This window comes from Hipposideros armiger, unplaced genomic scaffold (assembly GCF_001890085.2).
Source record: "Hipposideros armiger isolate ML-2016 unplaced genomic scaffold, ASM189008v1 scaffold_39, whole genome shotgun sequence".
NCBI lineage: Eukaryota > Metazoa > Chordata > Mammalia > Chiroptera > Hipposideridae > Hipposideros > Hipposideros armiger.
The window spans coordinates 1,106,551-1,128,480 of NW_017731389.1; the positions used below are offsets into that span (position 1 = coordinate 1,106,551).

Here is a 21,930-nt window from a genome sequence, read left to right on the forward strand (position 1 = left end):
ACCTCTAAGTGGGTGTTCATAGCAATACCTCAAGAAAAAAGAAAAATCTAAAATAAAAAAATTTACCCTTATGGCCTAAAGGAATTAGGAAAAAATCAAAGTCCAAAGTCAGTAGAAGGAAGGAAATAATAAAGATCAGAGTAGAAATAAACAAAATGGAATCCAAAATATATATACACAAAAATCAATGAAACCAGTAGCTGGTTCTTTGAAAAGATAAACACAATTGATAAAACCTTTAATGAGACTCATCAAGAAAAAAGAGAGGACCCACATAAATAAAGTAAAATTAAAGAGGAGAGGTAACAAATAAATACAAATAAATTTGTATTCAGAAAATACAAACAATTATAAAAATATAACTGTGAACCATTATATCCCAACAAATTGGATAACCTGGAAGAAATGGATAAATTCCTACAAACATATAGTCTCCCAAGACTGAATCAAGAAGAAACAGAAAATCTAAGCAGACTGATAACTACTAACGAAATCGAATCAGTAATCAAAAGACTCCCAACAAACAGAAGCCCTGGACCAGATGGATTCACAGGTGAATTTTACCAAACATCCAAAGAAAAATTAATACCTGTCTTTCTCAAACTACTCCATAAAATTGAAGAAGAGGGAAGGCTCCCAAGCTCATTTTATGAGGCGAGCATTACCATGATTCCAAAACTGGACAAAGATATCATAAAAAAGGTAAGTTATAGGCCCATATCCCTGATGAACATAGATGCAGAAATCTTCAACAAAATATCAGGAAACCAAATCCAGCAATATATTAAAAAGATCAGGTATGATCAAGTTGGATTTATTCCTGGGATATAAATTGGATTCAATATTCACTAGTCAATATGATACACCACATAAACAAAATAAAGAATAAAAACCATATTATATCAATTGATGCAGAAAAAGCACTTGACTAAAGCCAACATCCATTTATGATTAAAAAAAAAAGAAAAACTTTCAGCAAAGTGGGAATATAGGAAACATACCTCAACATAATAAAGGCCATATATGACAAACCCACAATTAACATCATTCTCAGTGTGAAAAGCTAAAAACATTTCCCAGAAGATCAGAAACAACACAAGGATATCCATTTTTACCACTTTTATTCAACACAGTGTTGGCAGTCCTCACCACAGCAATCAGACAAGAAAAAGAAAAGGCATCCAAATGGGAAAGGAAGAAGTGAGATTGTCATTATTTGCAGATGACATGATATTATATAGAGAGAACCCTAAGGTTTCCACCAAGGCACTGTTAGAACTGATCAATGAATTCAGTAATGTAACAGGATACAAAGTTAATACTCAGAAATTAATTGCATTTTTATACACCAAGAACGAACTGTCAGAGAAATTAAGAAAACAATCCCATTTATAATTGTATCAAAAATAAAATAAGGGCCGGCCAAGTGGCATGTTGGTTAAGAGTTGGCTTGGGACGCCAGCTCTGAGCAGCAGGGCCCCAGTTCGGATCCCAAATGCGGGCCAGTGACACTGCGCCCTCTACAGCTACGATGGTGAACAACAGCTCGACCTTGAGCTGGGCTGCCTTGAGTCCCTGGCAATGGCCTAGGCTGCAGTGGGGCTGGCTGGTAGCTGGTATGTGCTTTTGTGAGCCGCCGTGAGCAGCCGTCCAATGGCTGGTGAGTGACTGCCTCACCCAGGAAGAGCGCAGTGATAATACCAACATGGGCCAGTGAAGTGACATCCTCCACAACTAGACTGAAGAACAAAAAGGACAGCAACTTGTCTGTTCCCCGTTCCCTAATTCCCCAATGCTGTTCCCCTACCCCAATTCCCTAATAAAATCTTTAAAAATAAATAAATGAATAATAATAATAAAAAAATACCTAGGATTAAATTTAACCAAGAAGGTAAAAGACCTGTACTTGGGAAATTAGAATACATTAAAGAAAGAATTGAAGAAAATTCAAATAATGGAAGTATATCCCGTGCTCTTGGATATGAGGAATTAACATCATTAAAATGTACATACTACCCAAAGCGATCTATAGATTCAAGCAATCCCTATCAAAATACCAGTGGCATTTTTCTCAGAACTAGAACAAATAATCCTAAAATTTAAATGGAGCTACAAAAGCCCTTTTATAGCGAAAGCAATCTTGAAAAAGAACAGAACAAAGTTAGAGGTATCTTGATACCAAATATCAAACTATATACTACAATGCTATAGTAATAAAAACAGCATGGTACTGGCATAAAAACAGACACATAGATCGATGGAACAGAATAGAGAGTTCAGAAATAAACCCAGGCCTATATGGTCAATTAATCTATGACAAAGGAAGCAAAAATATACAACAAGGTAAAGACAGTCTATTTAAAAATGGTATTGGGAAACAGCATACACATACAAAAAAAATAAACTAGACCATTTTCTTATACCATATACAAGCATAAACTCAAAATGAATTAAATACTTAAATGCAAGACCTGAAACCATGAAACTTGTAGAAGAAAACAGACATTAAACTCTCTGACATTGTTTTAGTAATATTTTGTTGGATATATCTCCTCAGATAAGGGAAACAAAAGAAAAAATAAACAATTGGAACTACATAAAACTAAAAACATTTTGCCCAACAAAGGAAACAATCAACAAAACGAAAAGACATTCGCTGAATGGGAGAAGATATTTACTAGTGATAACATCTTATAAGGGGTTAATATCCAATATATATAAAGAGCTCATACAACTTAACCAAAAAAAAAAATCTGATCAAAATATGGACAGAGGACCTGAAGAGACATTTTTCCAAAGAGGACATACTGATGGCTAATGCACATAGGAAAAGATGCTTAACATCACTAATCATCAGAGAAATGCAAATTAAAACCTCAGTGAGAAATCACCTCACCTATCAGAATGGCTATCAATAAATCAACAAACAACAAATGTTGGCAAGGATATGGAGAAAAGGGAACTCTTGTGCACTGTTGGTTGGAGTGCAAATTAGTGCAGCCACTATGGAAAAGAGTATTGAGGTTCCTTATAAAATTAGAAATAAAACTACCATGTGATCCAACAACTCCACTTCTGGGTATTTATCCAAAGAAATCCAAAACACTAATTTGAAAAGATACATGCAACCCTGTGTTCATTGAAACATTATTTACAACAGCCAAGATATGGAAGCAACCTTAGTATTCATTGATATAGAATATTGGATAAAGAAGATGTGGTACAAATATACAATGGAACATTATTATTCTGCCATAAAAAATGAAATCTTACCATTTGCGACAAGATGGATGGAACTAGACGTTATTATGCTAAATAAACCAAATCAGACTGAGAAAGACAAATACCATATGATTTCAGTTATATATGGAATCTAAAAAGCAAACGAGCAGACTCAGATACAGAGAACAAATTGATAGTTGCCAGATGGGAGGGGCGTTAGGGGGCTGAATGAAGTATGTGAAGGGAGTAAGAAGTAGAAATTGGTAGTTACAAAATAGTCATGGGACTATAAAATGCAGCATAGGAGATATAGTCAATTATATTGTTAACTTATGTATGTTGTAAAGGAGTACTAGACTTATCAGATGGATCACATTTTAAGTTACATAAATGTCTAATCACTATGCTGTACACCTGTAATTAATATAATGTTGAATGCCAACTGTAAATGAAAATTAAAAATTAATAAAAAACTTCCAAAGATGGGAAAGAAAAAAACAAATCACAAAGACCTGATGAATTAGATTGACATCACATTTTTTCAACAGCAACTCTGAATACAAGCAGCAAATGCATTAGTATTTATAAAAATTTGAAGGGACAGAACTTGGAATTTTTTACCCTGCCAAACTGTCATTCAAATATAAAGACTAAAAAATGTTATCATGTGTATTTTTCTCAATGTCTGCTGCATGTATTCTCACATTAAAAATAGCTTTAGATGAAGCACTGAAATGAGCAGACAAATTAAAAAACTGCTGAAAGTGATACATGAAATATCTTGGTTTTTTTTCTTAAAAAAAAATAGAGCTAAGACCAAAGAATAGAGAAAATATGCCCAGACTAACTCTGAATTAAAAGTCTAGATCAAGACTTCTCAAAATATGTTACAGGATCACTTTATAAAAATTTATAGTTTCAGGCCTACCTTTTATACATTATAAAATGTCAAAAGCATTGATGTTTCAGCAATGCCCAATTGGTATGATAATTTTTAGTTCTGTATTCTCAGTTCCTGTACATTGTGGACAAATAACAGACTCTTCAAGCAGGCAAACTGTTGATAGAAACAGATGCAATAATAGCATAAATGAAGTGGCAGAGAAAGACATTAAAACATTTTTATGAATACACTCAATATATACAAGGATTTAAAGGAAAACATAAACATAGGATAAATATAAGATATAAAAAAATCAGTGACTTTAATGTAATGATAAAAACTACACAAAATGAAGCACAGGGAGAAAAGACTGATGGAAGTAAACAATAAAATCTAAATGACCTGTGGAATGATATGAAATACTCAAACATATGCATAATTAGAGTTCTGCAAAGAGGTAGCCAGCAAAAGTACTTTATGAAATGATGTCCAAAACTTTGCATATTTGTGAGAGCATTTTTAAAAGATTCAAGAAGCTCGAAGAAGAGCAAGACAAACACACCAAAAAAAAAAATGAAACCCACCCAGAAATCACATATTAAGGCATATCATAATCAGATTTCTGAAAACCAGTGATAAGGAGAAAATGCTAAAAGCAACAAGTGAATAAAGACACATTACATCCATAGGAACAAAATGACTGCAAACTTCTTCGCCGACAGTTGTCAAGCCAAGACGCGATAAAATGCCATCTTTAAAGTACTGAAAGAAAACTTCTCAACATAGAATTCTTTTTTTTTTTTTAAGATTTTATAGGGGAATCGGGGGAAGGGGAACAGACAAGTTGCTATTGTTTTGTTCTTCAGTCTAGTGTGGAGGATGTTGCTTCACTGGCCCAAGCTGGCACCATCATTGCGCTCTTCCCGGGCGAGGCAGATCAGTTGCTGGCTTCTGGACGGCCACTTACGCCAGCTGCTGGCTGTTCACGCTGGCTGCTGGCTACACATGGTAGCTTACGGCAGCCCACGCCGTCGCTGGCGACCCATGGCAGCCCAGCTCCAGGTCGAGATTGCTCAGCATCTTAACTGTAGAGGGCAGTGTCACTGACCCTCATATGTGGGATCCGAACCAGGGCTCTCTGGCATCACAAGCCAGTTCTTAACCAACGTGCCACTTGGCCGGCCCTCAACATACAATTCTTTGTACAGAAAGCTTTACTTTCAAAGTAAACATACATAAAGATATTTTCAGGCATACGGAAGCTGAGTGCATTCATCATTAGCAGACATGAACTACAAGAAATGTTAAGTGTCTTTTGGCAGAAGAAAAATGATACTAGATGAGAACTTGAATCTACACAAAGGAATGAAACCTGTCATAAATGATTAATTAGTTGGAAAGCAGGAGATTTTATAAAGTTTTTATAGTTTTTTTTTTAGTTTTTTAGTTCATTTGAAAGTTCATTGACAGTTTAAAGCAAAAATTATTTGCTTTTTACTAGTATGTAACATTAAGGTATTATAGCAACTGTACAAAGGACAGGAGGAAGAAATGGAAGTATACTGTTGTAAGAAATCTGTGTTATAGATGGAGTGATATATTATTTGAAGGCAGACTATTAAAAGTCAATGGTGCTTATTGTAAACCGTAGACACCATTGAAAATTGAGATGTCGTAATGAAGACCTTAATGAAGATAAAAACAAATATTAAAAAAATGCTTGATCTCAAAGAGTAAAAAGGGACAAATTGACAAATACAAATCAAATAGCCAGATGGTAGATTTAAACCTAAAATAATCCATATTTACAATAAATATAAACTGCCCAAACCACCCCAGTTAAATGGTAAAAACTGTTAGATTGGAGCTAACATAAATTTCAATTAGATGCCATCTCGGAGCAAACCACATTAAATATAAAAACACTGAGCATGCTGTGGAATTTTTTTTTAATAACGGATAAAAAGTAAAAGTATGGAAAAAGATAGGATTTACAAGCATTAAAAAAAAACGATGAGGGCCGGCCGAGTGGCACGTTGGTTAAGAGTTCCTTGGGATGCCAGCTCTGAGCATCAGGGCCACCGGTTCGGATCCCACATGAGGGCCAGTGATGCTGCCCCCTCTACTGCTAAAGGGTGAACAACAGCTCAGCCTGGAGCTGGGCTGCCATGAGTCACTGGTGACTGTAGGCTGCAGCCCCTGCTGCAGTGGGCTGCCATGAGCTACTGTGAGTAGCCATGCAATGGGTGGCGAGTGACTGCCTCAGCTGGCAAGAGCGCAATGATAATACCAACATGGGCCAGTGAGGCAACATCCTCCACAACTAGACTGAAGAATAAAAGGACAGCAACTTGTCTGTTCCCCTTCCTCAATTTCCCGAATGCTGTTTCCCTCCCCCAATTCCCCAATAAAATCTAAAAAAAAAAAATGAAGTGAATATATTAATATCAGAGAAAGCACACTTCAGAACAATAGGAAGACTATAGACTCAAAAATTTTCTAGCTAGAAATTAAATTAGAGATCAATAAAAGAGAGCTGAAGAAATCTGAAATATATGGAGATTAAATAGACTCTAAATCAGTGACTCAGAAAGCAAAGTCACAAGGAAATTTAGAAAATATTTTGAACTAAATGAAGATGAAAACAATAAATTTTATGAGATGCAGCTAAAACAGCACTTAGCAAGAAATTTATAGATTGAAATGCTTTTAAGAGAAAGGAAGAAAGGACCACAATCAATGATCTAAGAGGCTAGATGTTGAAATCTAAAAAAAGAAGAGCAAGGGGCCGGCCGAGTGGCTCAGTTGGTTAAGAGCTCGCTCAAGAGTTTGAGCTCTGAGCAACAGCAGTTCGAGTCCAGCCTGAGCTGAGCAGCCGCTGAGCTGCCAACAGGTAGCAGGATGGCTCAGCTAAAATAAATAAATAAATAAATAAATAAATAAATAAATAAATAAATAAATAAATAAATAAATAAGAGCAAGTTAAATCCACAGTAAGAAAGGAAAGACACGAGCAGAAATCAGTGAAATAACAAACAGCCACTAGGCACTATCAATGAAATCAAAAGCTAGTTCTTTGAAAAAATGAATAGAATTGATAAACCGCAAGGCTGATTAAGAAGATAGAACATATACATTGCTAAATATAAGGAATGAAAGAAGGACATCACTAGAGATCCACACCATTAAAGGATAAAGAGAATATAATGAACTTTGTGCTGATAAATTCAATTACTTTCTTGAAATGGGCAAATTCCTTGAAGACACAAACTCCAAAACTTAAGAGTTCACTTGCGTTTGTGGGATTGTAAATTGGTGCAGCCACTATGCAAAACAGTATGGAGGGCAGGCCGAGTGGCGCGATGGTTAAGGGCTGGCTTGGGATGCCAGAGGGCCCCAGTTCGGATCCCACATATGAGGGCCAGTGACACTGCCCTCCACAGCTAAGATGCTGAACAACAGCTCAACCTGGAGCTGGGCTGCCATGAGTCGCCAGCAACGGCGCAGACTGCAGCCCCTGCTGCAGTGGGTTGCCACGGGCTACCGTGTGTAGCCAGCAGCCAGCATGAGCGGCCAGCAGCCGCAGTGAGCGGCCGTCCAGAAGCCAGCGACTGATCTGCCTCGCCCGGGAAGAGTGCAATGATGATGCCAACTTGGGCCAGTGAAGCAATGTCCTCCACAACTAGACTGAAGAATAAAAGGACAGCAACTTGTCTGTTCCCCTTCCCCCAATTCTCCAGCACTGTTCCCATCCTCCCAATTCCCCAATAAAATCTTTTTTAAAAAAAGAAACAAACAGAAAAACACAAAAAAACCAGTATGGAGATTCCTCAAAAAATTAAAATTAGAACTACCTTATGACCTAGTAATTCCACTTCTGGGTATTTAGCCAGAAAAATCCAAAACACTAATTTGAAAAGGTGTATGCTTCTCCGTGTTCATTGAAGCATTATTTACAATAGCCAAAATACGGAAGCAGCTTAAATGTCCATCAACAGACAATTGGATAAAGAAGATGTGGTACACATATACAGTGGAATATTTCTCTGCCATAAAAAAATGAAATCTTATTATTTGCAACAAGATGGTTGGACCTAGATGGGATTATGCTAAGTGAAATAAATCAGACTGAGAAAGACAAACACCGTATGATTTCAATTATATGTGGAACCTAAAAAACAAAATAAACAAAGAAAACAGATTCAGATACAGAGAACAAACTGATAGTTGCCAGATGGAAGGGGCGTTAGAGGCTGGGTGAAAAAATGAAGGGAGTAAGAAGACAAATTGGTCATTATGAAATAGGGAATATAGTCGGTAATACTGATATTGTAATAACTATATGGTGCCTGTGACTACTAGACTATTGGGGGGGGGGTCACTTCATAAGTTACATAAATGTTTAACCACTATGCTGTATACCTGAAACTAATATAATATTGAATGTCAACTGTAATCGAAAAAAAATAAATGTAAAAATCAGTGGGCTAGTTTTATAGCCTGTGGACCACAGTTTGCAGACCCTGAATATATTGGGACGTTGGGAAAGTCATGACGTATTTTTCTATGTTTTTCAATGCAAAAATGCATCATGACTTTCCTGATGACCCAACAGATATATACCCATACATATATCTGCATGGCTTACCTAGATCATAACAGAAACCACCTAAATGTCTATCCAAAGGGGGTTAGCTGAATCGTTTATAATCCACATGGTGGAAATTTGAGTGACTATTTAAAAAAATATGTACTTGCATTCGCCTATGTTTATTAATGAAAATTAATTTATAATGAGAGGCTTTCACACAAAGAAGCTATAGGCCCAGATAAAATATTTTCACTGGATGATCTCACCAGTGAATTGTATCAGACATATTTAAGGAAGAAATAATACCAGTCGTACACAAACATTTTCGGAAAGTAGTGTAGGAGAGGACACTTGTAACTAATTTTATGAGTGCAGTATGATTTAGATACCAAAATCAAAGACATTGTAAGAGAAGAAAAGCACAAATATAATGTCCAAAGTAATTTTCAGTGTATCTCAGGGCTAATCAATTAGTGTGATTAAATAGGTGATAACATTTATACTATTATTAGATAATCAGAGACAAGTACTTTGGAATATATTTAACAAGAAATCTGTAAGACCTGAGGTAGGAGGTGTAAGTCCTGGGTGACTTTGGACGTCTGTACCACCTCTGTGCACAGACTACCTAGTCCCAGGCCTTGCAGTTTTGTTTTTCTGTGCTTCTGGACCCGAGCTCACTACTGCTGTTCCAGATCCTCTGTCAAGCCAAGAAGCATCCAGGCTGGATCCCCCCTCTTTGTATTTATTGGATCTGGAGGTACTGGAGAAGCTGCTGTATGTCATTTGCCTGGCATTGTTCAATCCAGATGTCTTTTGGTATAGAAAGCATAACCAAGAACCCTGGAACAAAGTGGGTCCCAGTGTTCAATACGAGTTCTACTCAGTGAGTAGATTACAGCAAACTGAAGAAAGAAGGCCCAGACTTCTAAATGAAATGTTTCAGTATAAAACTACTTACAATGAAGGTCTTCCAGAAACCATCTGCACAATTTTCCACTTAACCAGGAAATATTTCCCCTCCAAATGCACGAAATCATCTTGATGTATTATGTTGAGGTTTACACTGACTAATAAATACCTGAAACTTAAAAAAAAAATGTTTAAGACCTCTAAGAAGTAATTATAAAACTTTCAAAATTTTCATAGTATGTTTATGGGGACATTTATTATAATATCAATTCTGCACCAAATTCATTTATAAATAAGATACAATTCCAGTCAAAACCCTAGTGCAGTTTTTCTTGCAAGTTTATAAAGTGACTCTTAAATTTTATTTGGAAAAATGAAGACTAAGAATGATCAAGATACTTTTTGGAAGAATATTCAGGTTTAGATGTTAATTTTCCCTACCACATATCAAGACTGCTGTGAAACTTGAGTAATTAAAACTGTGTCATTTGACACAAGAATAGACAAATTGACTGATGCAGTAGAGTAAATAATCCCAAACAGAACGGAGCATGCTGTGGAATTTTGATTTATGACAGAATTTTCGTTTAGATCAGTTGAGAAAGGAGAGATGATTCAATATATTCAAGCTGGGGAAGAAATAATATCCTTATGGAAGAAGATCAAATTGGATCTTTTCCAAATGTATACAATAATTAGATGAGTGCACAAGAACCTATTGAGTACACATTTTCGTTTCAAAAACAAATTTTAAATCTCTTCAAATATAGAGGTGAACATTTAGGCTATGATGTAGGCAACATTTTTAAAAATAAGACTTAGAATTTATTATTTAATACAAATAAATAAGCTGAACTGTTTTATGGTTAATTTTTCTTCATCTAAAAATGCCTTTGAATAATTGAATTTATTAAATATTTTCTATAATAAGTAATGCACAAATAGACTAAGGAGGGGATAAGAAGGTTGGATCAATGAACAGACACATTTCACAAAAAAGGAAATACCGCATGGCTAATAATCGCATTAAGAGGTGTTTGGCATCACTAATGATCAGGCAAATACACGTTAAGAGATACTATTTTGCAAAAACATTTTTGGCACAAATTGTAAAATGTGACAATACCAAGTGTTTGAGAAAATGCAAATCCTTGGGCTCTCTTTTACTTTCCTGGTGGAAATGTAAAATAACGATACAATTTTATAAAATAGTTCAGTATTATCTTCTCAAGTTGACTTTACGTAGTTTTTGTTTTGTGAATGGGTTCTCATATTTGTTATACCAAACTAAAACACCTTTTGGGTCAGCCGAGTGGTGCGTTGGTTAAGAGTTGGCTTGGAACACCAGCTCTGAGCAGTGGGGCCCCGATTCTGACCCTACATTAGGGCCAGTGATACTGTGTCCTCTACAGCTAAGATGGTGAACAACAGCTCGACCTGGAGCTGGGCTGCTGTGAGTCGCCGGTGACGGTGTAGGCTGCAGTGGGGCTGCAGTGGGCTGCGGTAAGCTACCGTGAGTGGCGGGCAGCTGGCATGCGCTTTCATGAGCTGCTAGGAGCCACTGTAAACGTCTGTCCAATGGCCAGTGAGCGACTGCCTTACCCGGGAAGATCGCAATGATAATACCAATATGGACCAATGAAGCAATGTCCTCCACAGCTATACTGAAGAACAAAAGAACAAAGTTGTCTGTTCCCCTTCCCTGATTCCCCAATGCTGTTCCCCTCCCCTAGTTCCCCAATAAAATCTTTTAAAAACAACAACACCTTTTAATAAATAAATACATCCTTAGTAGGTACCTTAAGAGCTAAGGATAAGGCACATTACCAAAAATTGATTTTTATGTTTTGATATTGTCAAAGGGGCACCTTTCCACAAACGAACGCAACCCTCAGTCCACATCTCCATCCCTAAAGAATTTTATGTTCAGTTTTTTCATTAATTTCTATAACTTTTTTTTCAATGTAGTATGCTCAGAGGGCTTAAATAACTTTTCTCGTTGTCATATACTCAATAAGTGGCAAAACTTCTATTTAGACAACATGCCATTTCAGCACTAGAAGTTATTTGTACTCCTTATGTCTTATCAAACTGCCATAGAGAATGCTTGTGCTAATAGGAGAAGTGAGGGAGACGAATTTTAAAACACTTAGAAAACAGTCATCATTTCTATTACATAGTGTTGACTCTTTGAACAACACGGGTTTGAAGTATGCATTTCCACTTGCACATGGTTTTTTTGTTTTGTTTGTTTTTTAAAATATTTTATTGGGGAATTGGGAGAGGGAATAGCATTGGAGAATCGGGGAAGAGGAACAGACAAGTTGCTGTTCTTTTGTTCTTCAGTCTAGTTGTGGAGAATGTCGCTTCACTGGCCCATGTTGGTATTGTGATCATTGCACTCTTCTTGGCTGAGGCAAATTGGCCGCTGCCATTGGACAGCTGTTTATGGCTAATGGCAGCTCATGCGGGCTGCCGGCCTCACGGCAGCCCCACTGCAGCCTATGCTGTCGCCGGCGACTCATGGCAGCCCAACACCAGGTTGAGCTGTTGTTCATCATCTTAGCTGTAGAGGGTGCAGCATCACTGGCCCATGTGGGATCCAAACCGGCGGCCCTGCTACTCAGAGCTTACACTCCCAAGCCAACTCTTAACCAACAAGCCACTCGGCCGGCCCTTACACTTGGTTCTTTAAAAGTAATTAACTATGTTAGTTTTTATTTATTCATTGGGGGACAGCCATCGTCATTTGTTACACGTTGCTTTCATGCTACAATGGCATAGTTGACTCTTCTAGCAAGGGCGCAGTTCACAATGGCCCATGCAGGGATCGAACTAGCAACCTTGGTGTTATCAGCACCATGCTCCAACCCACTGAGCTAACTGGTCACCCCAATAACTGTGTTTTTTTTTAAAATATTTTATTGGGGAATTGGGGGAAGGGGAACAGACAAGTTGCTGTCCTTTTGTTCTTCAGTCTAGTTGTGGTTGTGGAGGATGTTGCTTCACTGGCCCAAGTTGGCACCATCATTACGCTCTTCCCGGGCGAGGCAGACTAGTCGCTGGCTTATGAATGGCCGCTCATGGCGGCTGCTGGCTTCTCACACTGGCTGCCTGCTACACATGGTAGCTTATAGCAGCCCACTGCAGCAGGGGACTGCAGCCCACACCGTCGCCGGCGACCCATGACAGCCTAGCTCCAGGTTGAGCTGTTGTTCAGCATCTTAGCTGTAGAGGGCAGTGTCACTGGCCCTCATATGTGGGATCCGAACCAGGGCCCTCTGGCATCCCAAGCCAGTTCTTAACCAACACGCCACTCGGCTGGCCCGTGTTGTTTTTTCTATTGTAGTTCGATAACCCCGCATGCAGAAGGACAAGTTGTATGCACTGATGTGTGCCATTTTATGTAGGGGGATTTCAGCATCTGTGGATTTTGGTATACATGGGGACCTACAACTAATCCCTTGTGGATAATAAGGGACAGCTAAGTTTTTGGAGAAGCTAAAAGTTATACATGGAGTTTCCATTGTGTGGGTGATTTGTGCCCCTGAACTGTTGTTCAAGGGTTAACTGTACTTTAGGAGACAATATTCTTGGCTTCCTTTACTGCAATCTGAGTACCTAGGTTTTCAATCCTACAAGTCATTTTGAAATGCCATGAGGTAGAAAAGTTGGTGTGAGAAAAGTAAATTATTGGCTTAGATGTTTTAAGGAAGTGATTAATTAGCAGAAGAATTACGTATAAGAATGGGAGAGGAGAGGAAATTCAGGAATTGACAGTATTGTAAAATACCATGCAAGGCATTTAGAAAAGTTTTCCTGCTCAGTTTTCTGCTTCACATTTGCATTTCTCACAACTTTTAAAATATATATCTCACCACAAAGTTTTTTCTGTTTAAAAACTTGCTCTTTCAATATAGTCATTTTTGTCCTTGTAATGAGATATTTTTATTTAGATTTCTTCATAGAGCTAAAAAGGCATTTTTTTAGCTTAGATTACATGAATTCTATTCACATTTTTTAGGGTATTGACAGATAGGTTTAAAGTTTAGATTACTGGAGTTAAGTCAATGAGTGATTGGGAGTATTCCTAAGTAATTTCACTTGCTCTTTTATTAAAGAATTAAACCGACTTTTAACAGATATGTGGCTTAATAGTTCAAGTTTTCTCAAAATCATAATGAAAAATTCATATAATAAAAGCATACTGTAAATAAGGAGGATAACCTAATGTAACCCTATGTTCATGTCATGCAGCTTTGTTATCTTAATGTTTTGCCATAGTCGCTGCAGGTCTTGTATGTTTGAAATAAAAATGCCCCTCATGTACTTTCCCCTAATGCTAGGTAATCATTATCTAAATTCGTTGTTTCTTATTCTTGTATGTGCTTCTGTCTGTGACTATATACATAGGCATTCATAAACAATATGTGGTATTGTTTTGCATGTTTTAAACTTGACATACTGTATATACCATTCTGCAATTTGCTTTTATTCACTTAACTTTGTTTATGTAACTTAGTAGTTTAAGTTCATTTATTTTAACTGACATTTAGATTCAGTTATATGATTCTGTCAAATATATTTAGCTATACTGTGCATAACTTTTAGGTTGTTTCTTATTTTTTTCTATTAGGAACAATTCGTAGTGAACATTTTTGTACTTCTGTGGTGTACAGTGAGACCTTTTTGAGGGTATATATCTAGAAGTGGAATTGTTTAACTTAGGGTATACTTACTTTATTAGACATTGCCAAATTGCTCTCCAGAGGCATTGTTTCCATGTATTTCTCATCAGCTCTTTTTGAGAGTTCCTATTTTTTTCACATCTTCATCAATCTTTATAATTGCTGCTAATCTAATAAAATCGTATCTTAATGTTGTTTTCATTTGTGCTTGTTTGATAATCAGTAAAATTGAGCTTCTTTTCATACATTTGATGACCCTTAGGCTTTCTCTTTTTTCAGCCACTTGTTCAGTGTTTTTTATCCATTGTTCAATGGAATGATGTCTCTTTTAAAAGATTAACTCGAAGGATTTTTGTATATTCAAATACTAATCCTTTATTGGTTGTATATTACATATATCATCTTCCAGTAGCTCATTTTTTCCACATTTGTTAGTAAATTTTAGTGAATAAAGTTTTAGATTTTAGAGTAGTCAATTTATCAGGTAAATTTTGTATATTTTGTGAGGTAAAGATCAAAATTTTTCCATGAAATATATTAATTTTCTAAGCAACATTTATTAAATAATCCATTCCTTTTCCACAGATATGCAATGCAGCCCTTTTTAAATAACAAATTTTCTTAATAAGACTTTTTCTGATCTTTCTAATCTGTTCCAATTGTCTTTCTTGCACCCGTAGAACACTATCTTAAATATTATAGCTTTAAGTCTTGTTACCTGATGAGGCAAGTGCCTCTGTTTTGTTGTATTTGTACTATCATGGCTATTCTTGGCAGTATTCAAGCTTAGCTTGATTCACAGAAGAAAGAATTGTTTTGCGGTTTTTGATTGGAATTGTATTGGATTTATGTATTAATTTAAGGAAAATATCTGTTTTACCATATTGAGTCCTTTCCTCCATGAATGATGTATGTCTCTATTTATTTAGGCTCTTTTGCCTTTAGATAAGAGTTTATAGCTGTTTTCCCTAAAGATCTTGAAACACTTGTTGACTAATTCCTGTAATCGTTTTGTACTGTTATTTGCTATTATAAGTAAAATCTTTCTATGCTATATTTTGTAATAAATGCTCAGGTATAGAAATAAGATTAATTTTTGTATAGTGATTATTTTGTTCAGTAGACTTTTCTGAACAGAGTTCTAATAGTTTGACTTTAAATTATGTTGGACTTTTTGCCTAATGACCATTTTCTTTCTTTTCCAAAGCTTAAACTTTTTTTTCAAAATTGTTTTTCTTGCCTACTGTGTTGACTAAAAACTACAGGTCAGTGTTGGATACAGATGATCATAGCAGGCATCTTTATGCCATTTATAGCTGGCATCATTGTACCATTCTTGATGATAATGGGATACTAACCTCTATGAGGAAAAAGTTTGTGGTAGTTTTCAAAATTAGAAATACATAATTATTATGAGTCACCACTGCCTTTTCAACCTTGTTCATGTCCTGGCAAGCATAGAAAATGTACCATTTTTATAGCACATTGAAATAAACTAGGTAGCTTCTTGTAATTGGGGTTCCCATTGCCTTAGGTCCTTCTGACTTGCCTCAAAGGCTAAATATTGGGTTGTCAGAAAAGTCATGAGGTGTTTTTTCTATGTTTTTTATTGCAAAAATGCGTCATGACTTCTCCTGCAACCCAGTAGATCAAAATCAGGTACACTACTTTGTTACCTATAGGAGGCATTATAGTTGGAAATCACAGCTCTAGTGTTCTACCATTAAAAGTGACATTAGCCCTAGAATTTATATAGATTCCATTTATTAGGTTTTTTAGTTTCTTATATTGCTTAAAGGTTTTTTTCTCTTGCTCATAAATTATTATTGAATTTAATCAAATGCTTTTTCTGCATCTAATGAGATAACTATATATTTTTCCCCTTTACTGTGTTAATATGGTGAATTACATTTGTAGAACAGTCTTTGCATTCTTGGGAGAAGCCCTTTTGAGCATTTCTAGATGAATTTAACAGAAAAGTTTTTTATCCGATTCATATAGTTGTTAGTTCAGGAAATATTAAACCTATTTTTAAATTGTGAATGCACTACAAAAATAAAAACATGGATAAAACATGTTTAAATAATATTTTATTTTACATACATTTACATAATAAAATGACCTACCTTGAACTTTAGCTGTCACTCAGGTTAAAAAGTAGAACATTACCAATGTTCCTCAGTGTTTCCCTCTCTGGTTGCATTTCTTCCTCCTTCCCCATCCCAAATCAGGTAACTAACATCATGACTTTTGTGTTATCATTCTCTTATTTTATTTATAACTTTATAACCCAAGTATTTATCCACAAACAGATATTGTTTAGTTTTCAAAAACTGAGTTACAAAAGCAGACTTAACTCTGTATTGAGAATGTATTATTGGTACCATTGGATAATTGCTTCCAAAAATAGATATAAGCAGAGCAGTTTCTAGGTCATTGTATGGCTTCCCAGTTTCTTTGGGAGGTAGGGGTTTCATAAAGACTCACTCATAAAGTGAGTAATGATGGTGAGCCTTCTTTAGCGCCATTGAGGCATCTGGCAGACCTTTATTGTAGACTAGATATATTGTAGATGCCTCACCAGAGTATAGTCAGAGAGAAATGGGCTACTGCCTGCCTCGTAATTCTAAGCTCACTGTGGTTTACCTCTAGTTCCCAGAAGTAAGTCAGAGCAGAACAGCTCTGTAGTATGAAGTGCATGTTCTCAGATGACATAATATGCAGCACAGCAGAGAGCATGAGCTTCATTACCACATGATCAGAGCATGAGCTTCATTACCACATGATCAAGACTAGTCAAGTACGTATCAAACTTAAACCCAGGAATTCTGTTCTCAAGCTAAAGAAGTTACAGAGGCAGAGAAGATTTTGTTGACAATAGACCTCAACATAACCTATTTCTTGTATCACAGTGTTTCAGTGTAGATTGATTACCCTCTAGGTCTGTTACACATCTATAATCCTGGGCTCTTCTTTTACTGTATTCATAGAAGTTGCCTTATTCCCTGTTAATGTGTTGGCACATTTGTTTTCTATGTCCCTGTCTTCTCTGTTAGTTTACTCAGTCATTTTGGTGGAGTACATCCTGAATTAGCTTCTTGAGATAGGATACTGGAGATAGATATTTTTTGGTCTTCCTGGATAATGGTTTGTCTGGGCATTTAATTCTAGTTTAGAAATAAATTTTCTTCACTATTTTCAAGATGTGCCATTATATTAAGAAGCTTCCAACCCAGCTATTGATAAGCCTGAGTATTTTCTATTATCCTTTGTATGTCACTTTTTCTTTTTTCTTTCTGGAAGCATGTAGAATCTTCTCTTTATCCCCAAAGGTTTTGAAATTTTGTGATGTTTCTTTGTATGTGTCTATTTTCATCCATTGATAAACATAGGCCCTTTTTATCTGGCAGTTTACTTCCTCAGTCCTGGGAGATTTTCTTCAGTGTTGTTTGTTTGGTTTTACCCCTTTTATTATAGCTCCCTCCATTTTTTTTGGGGGGGGGTGTCCTAAAATGGATGTTTACCCTTCATTTTTCTTCTGGTTCTTTAATTTTTTTCTCCTGTTTTCTGTTTCTCTGTGTTTTTGTTCTACTTACAATTTCTAATTTCCTGGAAAATAAATTTTCTCAACTTTCTTTTTAAGATTCCTACTGATTTTTAAAAATAGCGTTTGTTTTTGTTTCATGCATGAAATATCCTATTTTGAGAGTATACATTTTGGTTTTGTTTTTTTGGTCTCCCCTCATAGTCTCTATTTCCTACATATTACTCTTTTTCTTTTGTCTGTTTGTTCACAGACTATTACCTTTTAAAGTTAGAAGCTTTCTACAGATACCAAATAATCACTGGCTGGCTGCTTATGATTGAGAAGGAAACTAAAATACTGACTGGAAGGTCCAAGTGCATGGATAGGGTTTATCTATTTCGAACTTTAATGGATGATGATCTGGGAAGACTATTTGTGGGTCAAATTCTAGTACTAGGGTTTTGAGTTATCGTTTCTCAGATTTGTTCCTTTCCCCAGGGAAGAATCAGTCTCCTGGCTATACGGTAAGGATCTGACTCTAAGGATTCTGGGTACCAAGTGGGGTGAAGAAGGCTGAATTTTCTGCATCTAAGTATTAGTATGTATACACTTAATTTTCCTGTTTTAGTTTGGATATGATGTTTAAACCCAGAAGTGGGTTTGTATTGTCTCTATCCAGAGACCCTCTGTTTTAAACTTTCCAGAAAATATACTTCTAAGACGGCTTATCTCCCTAGTACATGGAACCACAAGCAGAATTGAGGGATCTGATTTTTTCTTAAATGGTTGTCACTGACATCTTTCTTGCTTTAGCCTTCTCTTTCCTTTACCCTCAGGTCCAATGCTTTGTGATACTGCTAGCAATGCTTTGTGATACTGCTAGTTCTTAAGCCTTTTGAAGATTCTGTGGTGTAAATTGGGTTGCTTCTCAACTTCTCTCTATCTCATCCTGGAATTGAGCTTTCTCTGATCTAAGTCATTTGCCACTGGTCCGTTTCCTTTCTAACTTTCAAAATGTGAATGATATTCCTATTTCTTCCCCCTTTTCCCCCTATCCTTCTAAAGTGTTTTTGTTTCTGAAGAATTTACCTGATGTTTTTATTAGGGTTTCAAGAGGGACTGAAGTTAAATACATGTATATAATTCTCCATCTTAACCCAGAAACCTAAACCTGCTTTTTAATTGTCCTACTTATTTTTAATATGAATGGTATTTATGATGAAGCATTGAAATATCCTGAAATGGGTAATATCTAGGTGTTTCATATATTTTTTTAAATAAGTTATTGAGTGAAGAGTATTAACTTTTCCTGAATGTCAACATTCATTCTCCCCTTTTGGAATAGTAACTAGAAAAAAAAGAAAGGACATACTCCGAAAATTCATATAAATCTGCCAAACTTTTTACTGTGAATGCTAACCACTACAAAATATTGAAATAAAGAAATTTTGTATTTAATACCTCCTTTTCAGAATAGATTCTAAGAAGTAATGTCACAAAAATATTTTAATTAAATTACTTATGGTACTGTCAAGTTTGATTACAAACATAGCGGTATGCCTTTAAGAAAGATCCTCTAACAAAGTAAGTATAGTTAACTAAGGGACGCCTAAGCCAGGAGAAGTGAAGAGGAAAATGATTGACCAGACTGATGATCCTAAGAAACATGTTAGAATGATCTTAATAAACATGTTAGAAAACACTTCCGTTTCATATGGTAGGAAAACCACCCACAAAATTTATCTATCAGCGTGTTTACTTGAATACTTGGAAAACAAAAAAATATGTTTCTGTTAACTTAGTAATGCATATGGTATTATTAATAGGTTGTTGATATTTAAAAATCTTACACTTCTTCTACAGGCTTAATGGTGGGGATACTTAAAGCCATTGCACTTGAATATATATTTTCAAAATATTTTAGATGCTTTTAAGAATTAAAAAAACATGAAATAGGTATTTTTTAAAAGAGAACTCTAGTCTCATTTCATTCAGCTAATCCGTACGTTTGGAGATCTAAACTGCACAAAACGATCCAAAAAAATTATCTGAAAGTCAAGGCAAAACTTAGTCATTGGTGTATCATGTGTATTTTTAAAATTATTATTTATTACTAATTACTGTTGCGGCACCTAACAGTTTTCACATTTATGTTATCTCTTGAATTAAACTTGTAACGTATATAATATCTATTACCTGAAAATGTGTCGTTCTGTATATCAAAGCTCAAGTATTAAGATAGCCTTAGTCTACTTGAATAAAAATAAAAGTGAAGAAGAAGCAAACTGTTGTCTGACCAAGTCTTTATCTCTTCCTACCACATAACATTCTACCCAAAAGCCCTGCTTCAGTGGAGACCACAATTGTTTAGTGTGAATTTTACTCAGGATATAGTGACTCATTCTGAGATTTTGCTCAGAAGACAAAATTCTGTGGTGACAGCATATACATTGCTCACTTTTTTCCCTATATGGGTTCCCTGCGGTTTCACTAGAACTGTTTTGTGAAGTATGTTAAATGACGAAACACCTGCTGTATTAGCTTGCTAGGGCTGCCATAATAAAGTATCAAAGACTGGCTAGGTTCAACAATAGCAATTTATTTCTCACAGGTCTGTTGAGAAATCCAAGATAAAAGGTGTTAGTAGAATTGCTTCCTTTTGAGGGAAGGATCTGTTCCAGGCCTCTTTCCTTGACTTACAGATGACTATCTTCTTCATCTTGTTTTCATGTCACCTCCCTTCTGTACCTGTGTTCAACTTTCCTCCTCTTATAAGGACACCAGACATACTGGATTATGTCCCACCCCAATGACCCGATTTAAATAAACGTAATTACCTCTGTGAAACCCTCTTTCCAAATTTGGTCACCATTTGGAAGTACTAGGAATTAGGACTTCCAACATATGAATTTTTAAGAGGGGATACAATTTAGCACATAACACATGCTGTTACAACAGTTTATCTTTAAATTAGAGGATGTGTCTGCCTAAGAAATGAAGTAATTTAAAATGCACATGAATATTGTTATAACCAATGAGAACTTAGTTTCCCTATTAGAAAAATGACTTTGAGAGGGAAGCAGTAATAAAATCTCAGCACTAGTCCTGTGAAGAGCTAAAACTCCCTATTAAATAGATCCTGTTAGAGACAGCTTGATAATCATTTTTTTGTTATAGGAACCCTAGCTAAGACCTGTATTTTAAAAAACATTTTAAACCTTGCTCAGCACTGTCCCAATACTAAACACTTTATAAATGCTTAAACAGATGATATTTTATACCATAAGCAAAGTATAATCAGAGACCCCTTCGTGGAAGAAATTTTTAATTATACCTTGGTATAGGTGAAAGCATGGGTTTTACTCTAGAAAAATTTTGGTGAGTCTATGTCAAACTATGTTCTGTAGAAAACCTAATGTTGTAAAAAAGAAGCTCCTTGTTCAGTAAGTTAGAGGAATACCTCTGTTCCCTGAATGAGTCAAAATAAAGTCAGGTTAATGGATGAGGAATCTTAGGCTCAAAGATTTTTAGATCATTAGGCCAAGAGTAAGTCAACGATTAAAGAAATTATACTAAAACATGCTTAGTGAAAGTTACAACATAATTCCCCGCCCCCCCCCAAGACTTTCCTTGAGTTTTAGTAAGGTTTCTATATATGTTTGTGAACTAGTCAGAAAATGGATCTTCACTGTTCTTGATTTCGAAGAGGTAATCATTATTTGAATGGGACTTAAATCTATATTTTAAGAGGTCATTTTGTGGCTAATTCCAAACAAGACCTGACCTGACAAATGGCCTCATTACTAAATCCAGCTAGTACTAGAGATTTCAGTAACTTTTGTCTGAGGCTAGGACTAGAAGTCAGACTGCACAATCACAACTTAAACATTTAAAATAATGAATTAAAGTTATGATACTCATGATTCATAGTTTTTTTTTGTTTGTTTTTTTGTTTTGTTTTGTTTTTTTAGCTGAGCCATCCTGCTACCTGTTGGCAGCTCAGCGGCTGCTCAGCTTGGGCTGGACTCGAACTGCTGTTGCTCAGAGCTCAAACTCTTGAGCGAGCTCTTAACCAACTGAGCCGCTCGGCCGGCCCTGGCTTCATCTT

General features: G+C 35.9%; 1 protein-coding gene and 1 pseudogene across 4 annotated transcripts in view; both read left to right on the forward strand.

Moving 5' to 3' along the window:
- The window catches only part of JMJD1C (jumonji domain containing 1C), a 291,791-nt gene that overhangs the window by 146,872 nt on the left and 122,989 nt on the right, over window positions 1–21,930 (forward strand). The gene's annotated exons all lie outside the window — the stretch shown is intronic.
- LOC109380609 (cytochrome c oxidase subunit NDUFA4 pseudogene) lies at window positions 667–9,628 on the forward strand (annotated as a pseudogene).